This window comes from Bubalus bubalis, chromosome 18 (genome assembly GCF_019923935.1).
Source record: "Bubalus bubalis isolate 160015118507 breed Murrah chromosome 18, NDDB_SH_1, whole genome shotgun sequence".
Lineage (NCBI taxonomy): Eukaryota > Metazoa > Chordata > Mammalia > Artiodactyla > Bovidae > Bubalus > Bubalus bubalis.
The window spans coordinates 28198471-28213486 of NC_059174.1; the positions used below are offsets into that span (position 1 = coordinate 28198471).

Sequence of the window (15016 nt, forward strand, 5' to 3'; positions counted from 1 at the left end):
CAACCCAGGGATCGAACCCGGGTCTCCCGCATTGTAGACAGACGCTTTACCATCTGAGCCACCAGGGAAGTCCCATTGAGTATGTCTTAGACCACCATTTTTAGATACTTTGGCTCAATCAGAATGGAAAAATACCTGGCATACTGTGTTTAGCTCCAAGAATAATTTCTTAAATAATAATCTGATAGAATAAAAGCATCAGCAAAGGAAGTGCATTAATTAGTGAAGGAACTTGAAAATAACTTTCTTGGGTTTTAAAAAATTGTTGAGAGAGAGGACTCAGCAATAAGACTGCCTGTGTTCAATTCCCAGATCAATTCCTTGAGAAGTTTAATTAATGTGTTGGAATATACAAGAATCTTGGTGCTTAAGCTAACTCACATACTCAATTTTCCTCATCTGTGAAAGGGGGAGCTTAAGTTCCCCAGAGAGTGTTTTTTGGATGAAACATGGACATGCGTTGCACATACCTAACAAGTTTGAGATGGTCAGTGTAGATCAGCTCCTATTGTGTTTTTTCTTTTCATTGTAATATTTAGTGAAGAAAGTTAGGGAAAATGATTCTCAAAAATATAAACAGCCTCAGAAAGATATATGCCCCTCAAAAAATAATTTTAGTGCTTGAGACTGTTCACAGCAGCCAAGAGCAGCTACATCAGTATCAACTTTTAACCCAATATGCCACTACTTATATAATTTTTTATGTATACCTTGACATGAAAGGCTTTGGGAAACATTTTGAAAATAAGAAAAAAATGGTAAAATAAATTATTTTGAAATAACACTCTAGCATTTGTGTGAGGAATGATTTAGTTGAGGATGGTAAGAGCAACATGGGGTAGAAAGGTGGGTTCTTAACATAATTTCATGTCAGTATTGTATTATTCAAAGTGGTGGTAAAGGGGATAGAGACAGTAGGTTTGAGATTCCATTGGTGGTGCTTGCATTATTCCACTACAGCTTTTAAAAGTGGTTGTCAGTTCATCCAAAACAGGTTAAAAAAACATGAAACCTAGGATTAGGTATTTCAGCAGTTTCTTAACTCTCAAAAATAGTTGTCTAAGGCACATTCAAATATTGAAAATACCCATAATAGGTAGAATCAGTCAACTTCCACTGAGTTTACTTATTCCCTCTTTTTTTTTTCCAAGAATATATGATCTTGTGGTCACTATATCTAGCATATCAGCCATACATATTTAAGTAATTTAATGAGAAGAAGGAGTTTATAACATCTCAATGCTGTGTACTAGGTGCTTTAGATGTGTGGTCTGATTCAATAATCACAACTGAGAAATCAGACCTCTACTATAGTGTGTTCCTAACTCAAGGATCCCCCAGTGAGACGAGTAAGGATTCAGATCCAGGGCTGTGTGATTCCAAACTCCATGGTCTTTTCCTTTAACCATGCTGTAATGTATGTTAAGTACAGTTTTATAGTTTTAAACTTTGTCATCCACTGTGCAATAATAATTTTCCTGTGGATAACACATGTATAATGTAGCTAAACAGCAAAGAGGCAGGTGCCTGTGTGTGCCTGTGAATGTGACTTTGTGTATGATTGTGTGTGTGAGTTTTGTGTGTTGAGTGTGCAGTGGATCTGATAGAATGGAGGGCTCAATGAAATTCTATCACCAAAGAATCCACATCTTACAAAGGCAGCATCAGAGAAATACCTACAGAGAATACCAATTAGCACTTTTTCAAATAGTCTGATTAGTGCAAGAAACCTATTTCACTAGCAGCCAAAATGGGGTTTTCATTTTAACCCCTTATTAATAGTCCTGTTTTATAAACACAGCCCCTCAAGATCATTTCAAACTTAGGTGGAAATCAAAGAAAATTGAAGTATTCATGATTCATTGAAACAGCTTCAGATGTTTAACCTTTCTAAAAGTTATTTCTAACATTCACCACCCAGTAACTGCAGCTGAGTGATAAGGAAACAAGGTAAAAACCAGAGAAAAAGAGATTATCAAGTATGAACAGTTAATTTGAGTATTTCTGTCAAACTCAGTAGTCAACATAGTTTGAGTTTACTGTCTTATACCTAAAGGCCAGAAGAAAATTTTTGAAAGGAGGAGTGTAGCCATCTCAAATTATTCTTTTTTTTTTTTTTAATTTAATTTAATTTTATTTATTTTATTTTTTTTTAATTTTATTTTATTTTTAAACTTTACATAATTGTATTAGTTTTGCCAAATATCAAAATGAATCCGCCACAGGTATACATGTGTTCCCCATCCCGAACCCTCCTCCCTCCTCCCTCCCCATTCCATCCCTCTGGGTCGTCCCAGTGCACCAGCCCCAAGCATCCAGCATCATGCATCGAACCTGGACTGGCAACTCGTTTCATACATGATATTTTACATGTTTCATCAAATTATTCTTCTCCTATAAATATATTGATTAAAAAAATACTTAAAATTAAGAAAATCTAAACTGGCAGCACCCTAGTCCCCATGCTCATTTTTTAAATGGAATTCAAGTTAACTCTCATTGATCTCTGAATTCATGGTACCAGTGATGGTCAGTCCCTTACCACACTGGCTGGCTGCATAATGGTCTCAATGCTGTTCTCTTCCATAGAGGTAAACCTCTGACAACATGCAGTTCAGCAGACTTTGAAGAGTAGACTTTGAAATGTAGATGGGTCTACATTTGCATGACCTGAGATTTCAGTTTGGATGGTAGTAGGAAGTACTTTGAGCTTTTTCAGGAAAGAAGCAATCTTCCTTGTTCTGTTATGTGCAGAATCTAGGACTAGTTTATGAAGTTGGGTGAGCTTTGAAGGACTACTGCTTTAGGAGATCTTACTTGAAGACCTTGAACTAGACCTCTCAAAATTTGGAGACAACCTAGATTCCTTTTCCAGTAGGACTAAGGCTGGTGTTTTGTGGTGGTGGGGGTAAATCTGTATCTTTTGTCCATTGAGCTGCTCTGGCCTTTTCCCTGTTTCTCACCTCTAACGGCTCCCTAGAAAGCTAAGGACCAGGAGAAAGATGATGTTTGAATCAACTTATCCTCTCCAGTTCCATGGTGATGGAAATGTCTTTTGGGAGTTCTTTTTCCTTCCGTCTTTGGAGGGTGGAGGGGGGATTCAGTATTGGATTAGAAGATCATCTGGCTTTCATCCTGTTCACCCATATAAATGTCAGTCTGCAAGGTGGAGTTGAGGGATTCCACTATAGAAACTTTAGCTGTTTTTCTACAACAGACTTGCCCATCGCTTGCTTGTTGCTCACAGTTGAGAGATTGGAAATTTCTGTTGACATGCTTGAAGTATCTTCTAAGGGCAAGAATGTGTTTGTAGTATGTGCAAAATACATGATAAGACTTTCTGAGAATGTGTCAAAAATACCTTGCCCGGCCATGCTGCTTCCACTTCTGGCTGAGTCCATGCAGGCTGCTCCTGCCAATGCTCTGTTTATGTGTCCTGAGTCTACATGTTGGGTTTCTTCCTCCACCAGCATTACCAAAAGAGGTGCTCCCAAATGGGGACCATGTGAAGGCTCCTGATGTTGACCTGATCTTGATTTCCTTCTCCGTGGAGTTCCACAGCTTAGGCTGAGTGGGAGGAAAGCAAACAAAGTGGAGAAGCAAGCAAAACCAAAAAGATCTACAGCTCTTTCCTCTGTAGTTGAAAAACTCAAAAGCTTAACATTTAGAAGAACTGTTGAGATTATCAACTGTAGTCTCTTGTTTTGATGCAGAGAATTCTTTGGATGGTCAGAATACTCTCTAGGGCATAACAACATTAGAGGAACTCACATCTAAGTAATCTCTGGAGTTCAACCTTGAGGAACACTTTGGAGAAGCTCAAATAGCCTCTTTTATGGCGAGTGCTCCAAATGGTGGTTCACATGTCCCTGAATCCTTCTATATACAAATCATTTTCTAGGGGAGTCTTAAGAGAAAACCGGAGGCTTTGCAAGGCCAGCTTTTAGCTGCTCTCCCAAAGCTCCTTAACCCTGTCTTCTAGAATCTCAGCAAAGACTAACTGTTGGGCTCTCGGCCTCTGTCTCAAAGACAGGCTTATCTGTTATGTCTGCAACTGGCATGGCCTGGGTGCTGTAACCCTACACCGACAGTATCAGAGATAAATGAGGGGACTTTTCCAGTAAACAAAAAGATCTTCTGTATCTGAAGTGGGTACTGCTAAAAGGAAAAAAAGAAAAAAGCCAGTTCTCTGCTGCCTTCCAATATCATGGACAAATGTTTTATAAACTTCCAGAGAATCAACCTGATTAGCTCTATGTTCTTGTTAAGCTTGTCACCTCTTGCCTGCATGTCACATTCACGACTGGCGTATTCTTCACAGCTTGCAGCTAATTCAGTGAGCAGCATGGAAATAAGTTGTGCCTTCTCGGGCTGTACAAGATAAAGCTTTGATGCCCACTGCCACTATGAGGGCATGGCTGGAGAGATTGATCACATCTCTGTTGCTGATCTTGGTTGCATTTACTCTTAAAGATTGGTATGTTCTTTTTTTTTTAATATTTATTTATTTATTTGTGGCTGCACTGGGTCTTATTGCTGCACGCGGGCTTTCTCTTGTTATGGCCAATGGGGCTACTCTTTCCTACTGTGTGCAGGCTTCTCGTTGTGATTGCTTCTCTTGTTGCAGAGCACAGGTTCTAGGCACATGGGCTTCAGTAGTTGTGGTGCACAGGTTTGGGTGCCCCATGCCATGTGGGTTCTTCCCGGACCAGGGATGGAATCAGTGTCCCTTGAATTAGCAGGTGGATTCTTAACCACTGAAACACCAGAGAAGCCTGGTGTGTTTTTGAATATAGTATATTCTCTTGTTCAGTTGTTGCTGCAGTTTTCCTGTGGGGGTATTAAGCATGTGCACTGCAGGGTGCATCACAGCTTGTAATATGGTAACAGGAATTTGCCTCTTTTACACTTTCCTCATCACACCTTGCATGGCTCCTGTGGGCCCTGTTTCTTCTGTCAGGTAGGGGAACAACATCCTCTGCTGTAGCTTTCAACCAAAGCTCTCTGCAGGGAGGCTCCTGAGTGACTGAGGATGGCGTGACATCTTTCTAAGTTGGACCAAGACCATGCTCCTAGGCATATAGAAGTGGAATTTATTGTGAACTTGGAGACACCAAGCACATGACATGGATAGATGTTCAGTATCCAAGTGAGTTAAAGCTTATCAGTTATGTCAAGTACTGTGAAATTACCCCAAATACAATGGGCTTCTCATTTCCCAGTATTTAGAGAGTGCAGAAATATCTCCCAATGGTAAGTGCTTTCTTTTGGTTATTTTGATTGCTCTTCAAGACATTTATGTTATTTTTTATCCATGTGAAATATGTATGTTATACCTTACATATACCTTATACCAAATATACATATACATATACTTTACCTATATGCATATACCAAATATATATGTCATACCTTATGAGTTTACATGACTTAAGGACCTTAAAATTGTGTGTGTATGTATGTATATATATTTAACACTTGATAAAATTTGATGTTAATGAAGTCAAATATAGCTCCTCTTTACTTCACAGAAGAACACTGTGCATTAAATATAAAAATGATGTCTTTCTTCCATTTTCTGCTACTGTTTACATTTTTCCTGAGCTACTTCCGTCAAGTGATTTTGAGCAAACAATTGTCAGTCCAAGAACCACCGTTTAAAGCTGACAAACAGTATATCTGGTGGTCTTCCTTTCACCTTGATCAGCTCAATATCACTGCCTACTTATCAGAGCAAGGAATTGAGACAGCCTGTACTCAAACCTCAGTTCTTTCCCTCCTAGTTGTGAGGTGCTGGGCAAGTGTCTTAAACTTTGAGAGCTGTGTTTTCTTACCTGTAATGTTGGGATAATGGCATTTGCTTCATGAAAATTTAATAAGCTAATGCAGAGAAAGCTTTTCGTTTAGGGACTGATGTTTACTATGTTCTTACTAATGAGTTTTAAATATACCTTATACATAGCCATAATCTAGATAAGAAAGCAAATGTTTCTAATTGCACAGCTATTTCAACCTATTTAGGGCATCAAGTTTCTCACTACTTGCCTTGCATAGATATAGGTAATGTATACAGAGGTATTGCCAACAAACTCCATTCTACCATACTGCATTCTATCTGGGAAATATGTAGCTTTTTTTCTACTTAGTTTTGCACTGACCTACGTGGCAGGCAATCTGTTGCTTCACTCTGAGTATTTCTGCCCATGTTTGGCTGAGGAGAGGATAGAACAGAGCAGGTATTTGTATAAAAGTCTAAGGGAGGGGTTTTCGAAGGAGGAGAAACAGTTGGTGAACTGGCTAGTGAAGAATCAAAGCAGAGAGTACATTTCTAACTGAGCTTTCAGTTACATTCGCAGGAAGAAATCAAGAATTAGAGACAAGAAAATGAGACTGAACTTCCAGTGAGCTCTTAGGACCTTTGGAGCTTTGCCATGCTGTTATTTGTCTTACCACATCAGCATCTTTTGAATACTTACTATGTATGGGGTCAGTTGTTGCAAAATGGGAATAGAAACATAAAACAAAAATATATTTGTTTTTTTATATGTTTATGCTTTTTTAAAAACATAAAAATATAATTGTTTCAAGATATAGGGATTGGGTAGAGATAGACAACTAGTGTCGGAGAAGGCAATGGTACCCCACTCCAGTACTCTTGCCTGGAAAATCCCATGGACAGAGGAGCCTGGTAGGCTGCAGTCCATGGGGTCGCTAAGAGTTGGACACGACTGAGCGACTTCACTTTCACTTTTCACTTCATGCATTGGAGAAGGAAATGGCAACCCACTCCAGTGTTCTTGCCTGGAGAATCCCAGGGACGAGGGAGCCTGGTGGGCTACCATCTATGGGGTCACACAGAGTCGTACATGACTGAAGTGACTTAGCAGCAGCAGCATACAGCTTCTCTGGTGGCTTATCTGGTAAAGAATCTGCCTTCAATGCGGGAGAACTGGGTTTGATCCCTGGGTTGGGAAGATTCCCTGGAAAAGGGAAAGGCTACCCTCTCCAGTATTCTGGTCTAGAGAATTCCACGGACTGTATAGTCCACGGGGCTGCAAAGACTCAGACATGACTGAGCTACTTTCACTTCACTTCACTTCATATAGAAGTTCAGCAAACAGATATCCTGGAAAGCCACTCAGGGTAGGAGGAAATTTAATTTGAAGATAGTCTAGTAGTTACTTAGGCAAAGGTGGGACATGATGGTGGTTTCAGACCAAGGGAATAGCTGTCCAAAGGCCAAAGGCAAGATTGACAGTTCAGAGATTCTGTTCCATAGTTCATGTGAGACTGGCATAGAGTAGGTAATAAAACTTAGGAAAAATAAGTCTGGAGAAGAATGCAGAATGAAGATCATTGAGGACTCTAAAGGTCTTGTTAAGGAGTTTGAATTTATTCTGAGTACCATGAGCTATTGAAAGGAGATGAGTAACTCCATCTGAGTGTAGTGCTAGAAGATAAACTCTGGCTTCACTGAGTGGACTGGGGCAGATAACAGTTAAAGGAAGGAGAGGATTTTAGTGTCTGAAAAACTGGTAAAACACTGCGCAATTACCAGAGGCTGAAGAAAGAAAGATATAAATGGGTTTTTGAAAGATGAGAGTGATGATCCAGTAACTATGAAGTTTGATCCTTTTATTATACGAGTACCTCCCAAGATATTGAATATTGGGGAAAAAAACCTCAATCCTTCATTCATTTATTTGTTCTTCCATCAAATCAGTATTCAATAAGCACTTTCTATTGCAGAACCTTTGCTAAGGGTGGCAAATATGGAAATGGTATCAAACATTGTGGCTTGAAACATGTCATTTTATTTTTAGTATTGAAATACACATATTATATCACAGGGCTATGTAGCCAGGGCTATAAAAGAGGTGGCTCAAAAGATGTTGTACTTGTGGTTTCCTCTTGAACAATGCCAATGGAACTGGATGGTCTCATTTCCATTACTGTAAAGAATCTAATCATCTAACTGAATCTTTAAAAAAACAGAGCTTGGCAAGTAGTCAGACTCAGGTTCAGCTGCTCACTGCTCAAAAGCCAATATTTGAAAGGCAAATGTTGGTAAAAAGAAATGTTACTTTCATCAGAAAAGCCAGAAACCTGGGGAGAAGGTGGACTGATGTCCCAAGACCAACTCAAGGATTCTACTCAACCTTGACAGTCTTTAAAGGAAAAAAGGGGTGGGGGGGAAGAATCTCAGTGGATCATCAAGGTAGGAGGTTGGATTCTGCATCATTCTCCAATGCATACAGACTGGCTGGTTCTTTCTTCAGGTGTTACCTTGCCCACGTGTAATTTATCTTAGCCCTGTGGTAGAGAGCCAGTCATTCTTTAATTACTTAATTCTTCATGTTTCTTTTAATCTAGGTAAATAATCAATGGGTTAGGCAAGGCATGGTGTGCATTCAAGAAAGCATTAAGTCAGGAGTTAGGTTAAATTCCCTGGTTAACCTCATTCCTATAATTAGGTTCTTTTAAGGTTTGAGGGGAACAACAGTGGGCAAACAGGAAGGGCAAAGGAGCTGCTTTCACAAAAGCAGATTAAAAAAAAAAATCAAAAACAATGTCAAAAAGGAATATAGGAAAAGAAAAACAGCAACAAAGGGATCAATTTAAATGACAGTAAGAGCAAATGATGATGTTCCTCCTGAGTGCTTCACTCCATCTTTTCCTTTCTCTCTTTTTTCTCTTTCCTTTTCCTTTCTTCTCTTTAGTTTCCCTTCTTTTTATTATCCTTTATTGTTCTTTTTCTCCCCTATATATTGTAAAGATCCTCAGATTTTTCTGACACATTTATAACAAATCTATCAAAAACTGCTTCTTGTGTGTGCCTAAATATCTTATCACCGCATTAATTTGTGGTTTATTTTGCATGAAATACAGTTCAAGTTACATAAGCTTTAGTTTTAAGGAAATAGTGGCACATGAGTCCCAAAATTATCTCTGGTATGTTAATACTATCATAATTTTTGTGTATTATCAATGATATAAAAGAATATAAGTAATTTCCAGTTCCTTATTGGCTAGCAGCTAGTTCATCCCCATGGATATTTAAATGGGAGAACTGCTCACTCTTTCTAACACACCAAAAAGTGTGTGTGTGCGTGTGTGTGTGTGTGAGTCGCTCAGTCAGTGTCTGACTTTGTGATCCCATGGACTGTAGCCTACCAGGCTCCTCCATCCATGAGATTTTCCTGGAGATATAATTACAGTTAGGTAGCATAAGCTTTCAAAAATGAAACAAAACAGAGATTTGAGTCATATCTTTAACATAACCATTGGTATAAACTTGTGATCTTGTATATTTTGCTTGACATTTCTGAACTTCAGATCCCTTCCTTCTAAGGAAATATGAGAATTGGTAGCTCACAAGAGTATAAGGAAAATTTCATATATTACAGTTCATATAGTACAAAGCATAGGTTCTGGCATATAATAATTGCTCAATAAATAGTAGCTATCATTATTTAATAATCCAGGCTGGTTTTTCCCCCAGAAAGTTTATCTGATAAAATGATTATAGGCTATAAAATATTTCAAGAAATTCTAAGAAAATTATTTCCATTCCTACAAATAATTTTAAGTGAAAACATCCTTGAAGTTTTACAAACTTGGCTCTGTTATATTATCTGCAGGTTAATGCTAGTGAACAGAGAGAAAAATAATAACTTTAAGTTTATGAAGCTCCCTAGTGACATAAAATCAATCAGCTAGTTCGTTGTACATCGTTTTTCTCCTGCTCATTATACATACCAGTGGAGTGAGACAGCTATTAAAATCTAACCTGATATTCTTCTGTAAACTGAAAGATATGTCCAGAATGAAAGCTAAAGAATATTTAAGAAAAAGTTCAGTAGAGTTCAGATGGTCAGTTTCCTCAGGTTTACTCATTCTCACCAGGTGAGGTTTCTTTCTTTGACATGTTAAGCAGTGCCTCCAGGAGGGAAATGATTTAATTGCAACTTCCTCAGCAAAAGGCATATTCTAAGTCTGAAGCTTCTCAATGTGGTTTAGGTTTAAATGTTCCTTAGGGTAATGTCCTTCAATTAAAATAAGTTGTTTAGAGAGTTCATCTGAAGCATTAAAAAAAAAAAAATTGCCCAGTAGCAAGGACCTTCTGGGATTCTCAGACGGAATTTGAAGAAATAGATTTTTAAAAAGAGCTTATTACTGGTGAGCTGTGCACTAATATCACTGTTAAATTTGTAGATTTTTACCCATTTTCATTACCAACTGCCATATTCTTCTTAGTCTTGACATAAGTGTGATTTTATGATAGATAATAATACAACAGATTTGTTTTGTATGATGCCTTTACTTCAAACTTAATTCAGAATTGTTCTGTGATGTCAGGCAATAAAGTCGCTGTGATAAATAAAATAAAGAGTAGAGTAGGAGAGGAATAGAGATAGATAATCAGGGAAATAAGAATAAATTTTCATTTGGAAATTGATGGGCCTTGAGGTGCTGAAACACATACAGGGAGAGAGGTATTTTTGATAATAATAGCAATGGAAAATAAAACCTTATCCTCACCGTGATAAAATAGCAGAGAGGATCTGAAAGAAAGACTTCTGCGTGCTGGGAAGGAGTATAGGAGGTAGTCTGTAGGAAGTCTGTCCATACTTTCAATTAGTTTCCCAAACAGTCAAGTGTGTATTAGGATCAAAGTAGTTATTCTACTGCTTAGCAATAAAAGAAAAAAAAAAATCACTAAAAATACTAAATACTCATGAATAAATTTTGTGGACACCATGCTTAACACCTCCCCCCCCACAAAAAAAACAACATAAGAAGACATGAGCTTTGATTTCATTAGTGTAATTTTCAAGAATAGACAAAACAATTAATGATGATTCAGAATATTGGTTACCTTTTTGGGGACAAGGTTCAGTGTACCTATTGGAAAGATGTGGATTAGAGGCTTCTGGGCAGGTGGAAACTTAAAAAATCTTTATCTGTTAGTAGATAGTTAATGATTGTAGATCTATGTAGAGATCCATAGAGAGGTACATAGAGCTGTTCACTTTATTCTATGTAAGATATATCCAAATTAGTGGAAAAAGAAGAATAAAATTATAGATTTAAAAAATAAGTTTCTATATTTCAATAAACATATTTTCTGCTTTGAGTATACTTAGCACAGATATAATCTTTCAGTTTGATATATATATAATATAAATAATATAAATTTTTGAAGTTAAAGGAGAAAAATAGGTGAAAGAGTCTATTTATAGTCAAGCAATTTATATTTATTATCTCTTAATCAGCAGAACTACCCTATAAAGTTTCTGAGAGACTAACCTATACTGAGAATGAGTGAGTTTAAGAAAGCAAAGCTAGAAAAATCATACAAAACAGGCTAAATTCAGACTGAAACCCACAATTTCTTGCCTGTGTGGCTGTTATTGGCCAAATAGTTTAATAATAGTTTCAGTCTATGCATGTTGTTGTTGTTTGGTCTCTAAGTTGTGTTCAACTCTTTGTGACCCCAAGGACTGTAGCCAACCAGGCTCCTCTGTCCATGGCATTTCCCAGGCAAGAATAGTGGAGGTGCTTTCCACACCCTCCTCCACGGGTTCTTCCTGACCTAGGGATGGAAGCTGTGTCTCCTGCTTTGCAGGCGGATTCTTTACTACTGAACCACCAAGGAAGTCTTTACATGGAGAGGAAATTTAATTTTGTTTTCTTGACAGATGGAAATATTACAGGATTCTAAAAGTTGATATGTTTGCTTATTATTTGTTTACTTCATTAAAAAAAATAAAAAAGATTTTGAGGCAAGCAGGGATCTTAACAGGCTTGGTTTGGTTGGCTAGCCCCCTTTGGTTGGTTAGCATGGGGTTGGTAAAATGGTTCTTTCTTTTGGGGGGGGTCCAATAAAATTAATGTCTCTCATTAGTTACATTTAGCTTCTTGCTAAAACTTAAATAATTTTCAGCCTGGTGGGCATAGAAGCTCAAAGTCATGAAAGCCTGCATTTTTAGGGAAGATTACACAAATTTCAATGTGTACTTGCTTTATTTAAGTTTGGTCAGAGGAGGGGAAAAAAGGAAAGGATTTTACTCAAATATTTGATAGAAGCCTTGATTAAAGTAAAGATAGACTAGGGGGTGATAGACAAATCAGAATGGAATAAAAAGGGTTCCTCTGACAGACATCGCTTCCATTTTGAACAGAATATGTTTTAACTTAATAACTTCTGCCTTCTGGGCCTCATTCCACTTTCTGAAGTCACCCAAAAAAAGCCACATTCATATTCCTCAAGAGAGCTTTTTCTTTTTCCTTGAAGCCCTTGAAAAACAGGGTGGTTTGTACCATCAGGGTTAATGATGCTGGGTACTCAGTCACCAGTAGTCTTAGAGCAGCGACTAGGGAATCCTTCTGCAGGGATTGCCCAGCAGAGATTGAAGCAATTTGTGTAATTTGGGTTTAAAAAAAGAAACAAAACACACTAGTGTGATGTATTGCCTTCTAAGACTTTGTAAGGAATATTAAGGAAGCAAAAATCTCATGTTTTAGCATTCTAATCCTTTCTGCAACAATGTTTGAATGTTTCTTGGTAAAAATGGAGCTCCCTGGGTAAAGGTAAAGAGCACACTGAGGATTCATGCATGCATTTTACAGATTTACTCATTCATAGCCATACATTGGAGAAGGAAATGACAACCCACTCCAGTATTCTTGTCTGGAGAATCCCAGGGACGAGGGAGCCTGGTGGGCTGCAGTCTATAGGGTCTCACAGAGTCGGACACAACGGAAGCGACCTGTAAGCAGCAGCAGCAGCCATACATTTCTTAAAAAGATTTGGAGCTATTGGTACCGTCCTTCACTGATGCAATGAGACGCTAAATTTGAAGTTGGTCTCATTTACTTCTTTCTTTCACAATTGCCCCTGATTCTGCAACACCACGATTAACCTTGTAACATTGTATGTACCCTTTTCTATTATGCAAAACATTCTTGCAATAGTGAGCACACTTTATCTTTTCTTCCCACCTTTCCCTTAGGGCTTCCTTGGTGCCTCAGAAGGTAAGTGTCTGTCTCCAATGTGGGAGACCTGGGTTCGATCCCTGGGTCGGGAAGATCCCCTGGAGAAGGAAATGGCAACCCACTCCAGTACCCTTCCTGGAAAATTCCATGGACAGAGGAGCCTTGTAGGCTGTAGTCCATGGGGTCACAAAGAGTCAGACATGACTGAGCGACTTCACTTCACTTCTTCCCTTAGTATGTAGCATTTATGCAAAGTTATGTTATTTGATTTGAACATGGTAGACACATGGGAAGGAGCAGTCATATGAGACTTAGTGCCAATATATCATGATAAATGTCACAAGAACAATTATTAAGTGAAGATAAGAAATATCCAAAATGATTTGCAAGAACTAAAAATAAAGATGGAAATATTTAAAATAAACTTTATTTTCCCCATGATGACTTGGGCTACGATGAATATGGGGTTGGGTGTTCTTAAAGTAGAGGCCTCATTAAAGTATCACAATACCTAACACTGTTTTCTCTTTGTTATATTAGCCTTATTTAGAATGTACACTTTTTAGATAGACTTGGGATATCCGTATTAAATTCCTGTGAGGTTCAGACAGTATGGTATCAATAAAACCTTGTAAAATTTTGCAAATCTTATCACTGTATTATTACAGGATTTTATATAAAGGAAAGAAGATGTTGGTATTAACAGTAAAATGGAAAATGATTTAGATTTCTAATATACAGTAACATAACATTATTTAGAAGCAATATAGGGGAAGTATAAGCATTAAGTATAAAATAGTACATGACATTAATAAGAACAATACTAATATCAAAATGATACCTCTTGATGCTGAGTTTTAGATAATCTGGATATTGTCATAATTATCATTATTTTTGTGAAAATTACATTTTCTTGGCAAACGAAGTAAAATAAGCCATTTGTGCATTCAGTTAATTTCAACCATCCTACCTCCCTCATATACTGGGTGATGTGCTATCAAAGGAAATAAAAATCAGGGGAAAAAAATCGCTTGGCATCACTGAACTCACATAGCTACAGCTGTTCGTTGAAAAGACAAATTATTTTACACTGAATATTCTCACAGTTTGTATGCATGTGTTGGTATCTCTAGCACAAGGTATCAACAAGCACTGACCTTATTTATTCTCTGTCAAAATTCAAAATCTGTATTCTGTCACATGAGTGTAAACATTGTTAACACACACAGTGTTATTAAAAAAAAAATCAGTGAAATCAACAAAAGAAGCTTCTTGTTCATTTAAAAATGATACTAGGGACTGAGTAATCAAAAAGGGTCACTGAACAGCTGGGCTGTGGTCTGGGGACTGCTTCTGGTCCACATCCTGATTTATTCTTCCCTGTCTCTTGGGAGAGCCCATTCTCCAGCTAGACCACAAAACCAGTTTGCAGGAGAGTCTGTGCCTGGAACCACTTGGCTAGGTTTCTTTTCTCTGGAGATAGAGAAGTTGGGAGAAGGCTCCTATGACCTACTTTGGGATACTAGACAATCTTGAATAAGCTTTCAGCGGGATTCAGAGCTATTGCCTAAAATTCACTTCATCATTGCTCGTGACCCATGGCCAGGATTGAGTTCTAATAAGGAAAAGAATATTATGATATGTCCATAATACTGGATATGTCCAGTGTCTGAAGGACTTTATATTTGTTGAATGCCTTTGGTTTCTGAATTGTAAACTTACTGTGGAAAACACAGTTGAATCTGCACGGAAGCACTGAAAGCATTTTAGTGAAGGCGAGGGTGCAGTATGTTTGCGATTCCTTTTAGTCCAATAGACTGGGGAAGGGGAAGAGTATTTAATTTAAAGCTTCAATGTTTGCATATGTTGTATGTAACTACCATAAACAGACATTGGTGACAGCAGTGATCATGGTCTTTTTATCAGCATCCATGCTTCTCTCAACGTTTTTCTTTCAAGACGCTTTTGGATCTGTGCTGCATATCTCATTCATACTTTCCTGGACTGAGATTGACTC

At 37.8% G+C, this 15016-nt stretch overlaps 1 long non-coding RNA gene across 3 annotated transcripts in view; it reads left to right on the forward strand.

Annotated features, from left to right (window-relative positions):
• The first annotated feature begins 4187 nt into the window (after positions 1 to 4187).
• LOC112580113 overlaps positions 4188 to 15016 on the forward strand; it is a 982521-nt gene continuing 971692 nt past the window's right edge. For 2 of the 3 annotated variants that reach the window (XR_006546272.2, XR_006546271.2), the window contains exon 1: positions 4188 to 4477. This is a non-coding gene — a long non-coding RNA (uncharacterized LOC112580113). The remainder of the gene's footprint in view (positions 4478 to 15016) is intronic. The other variant, XR_006546270.2, reaches the window with a different exon arrangement.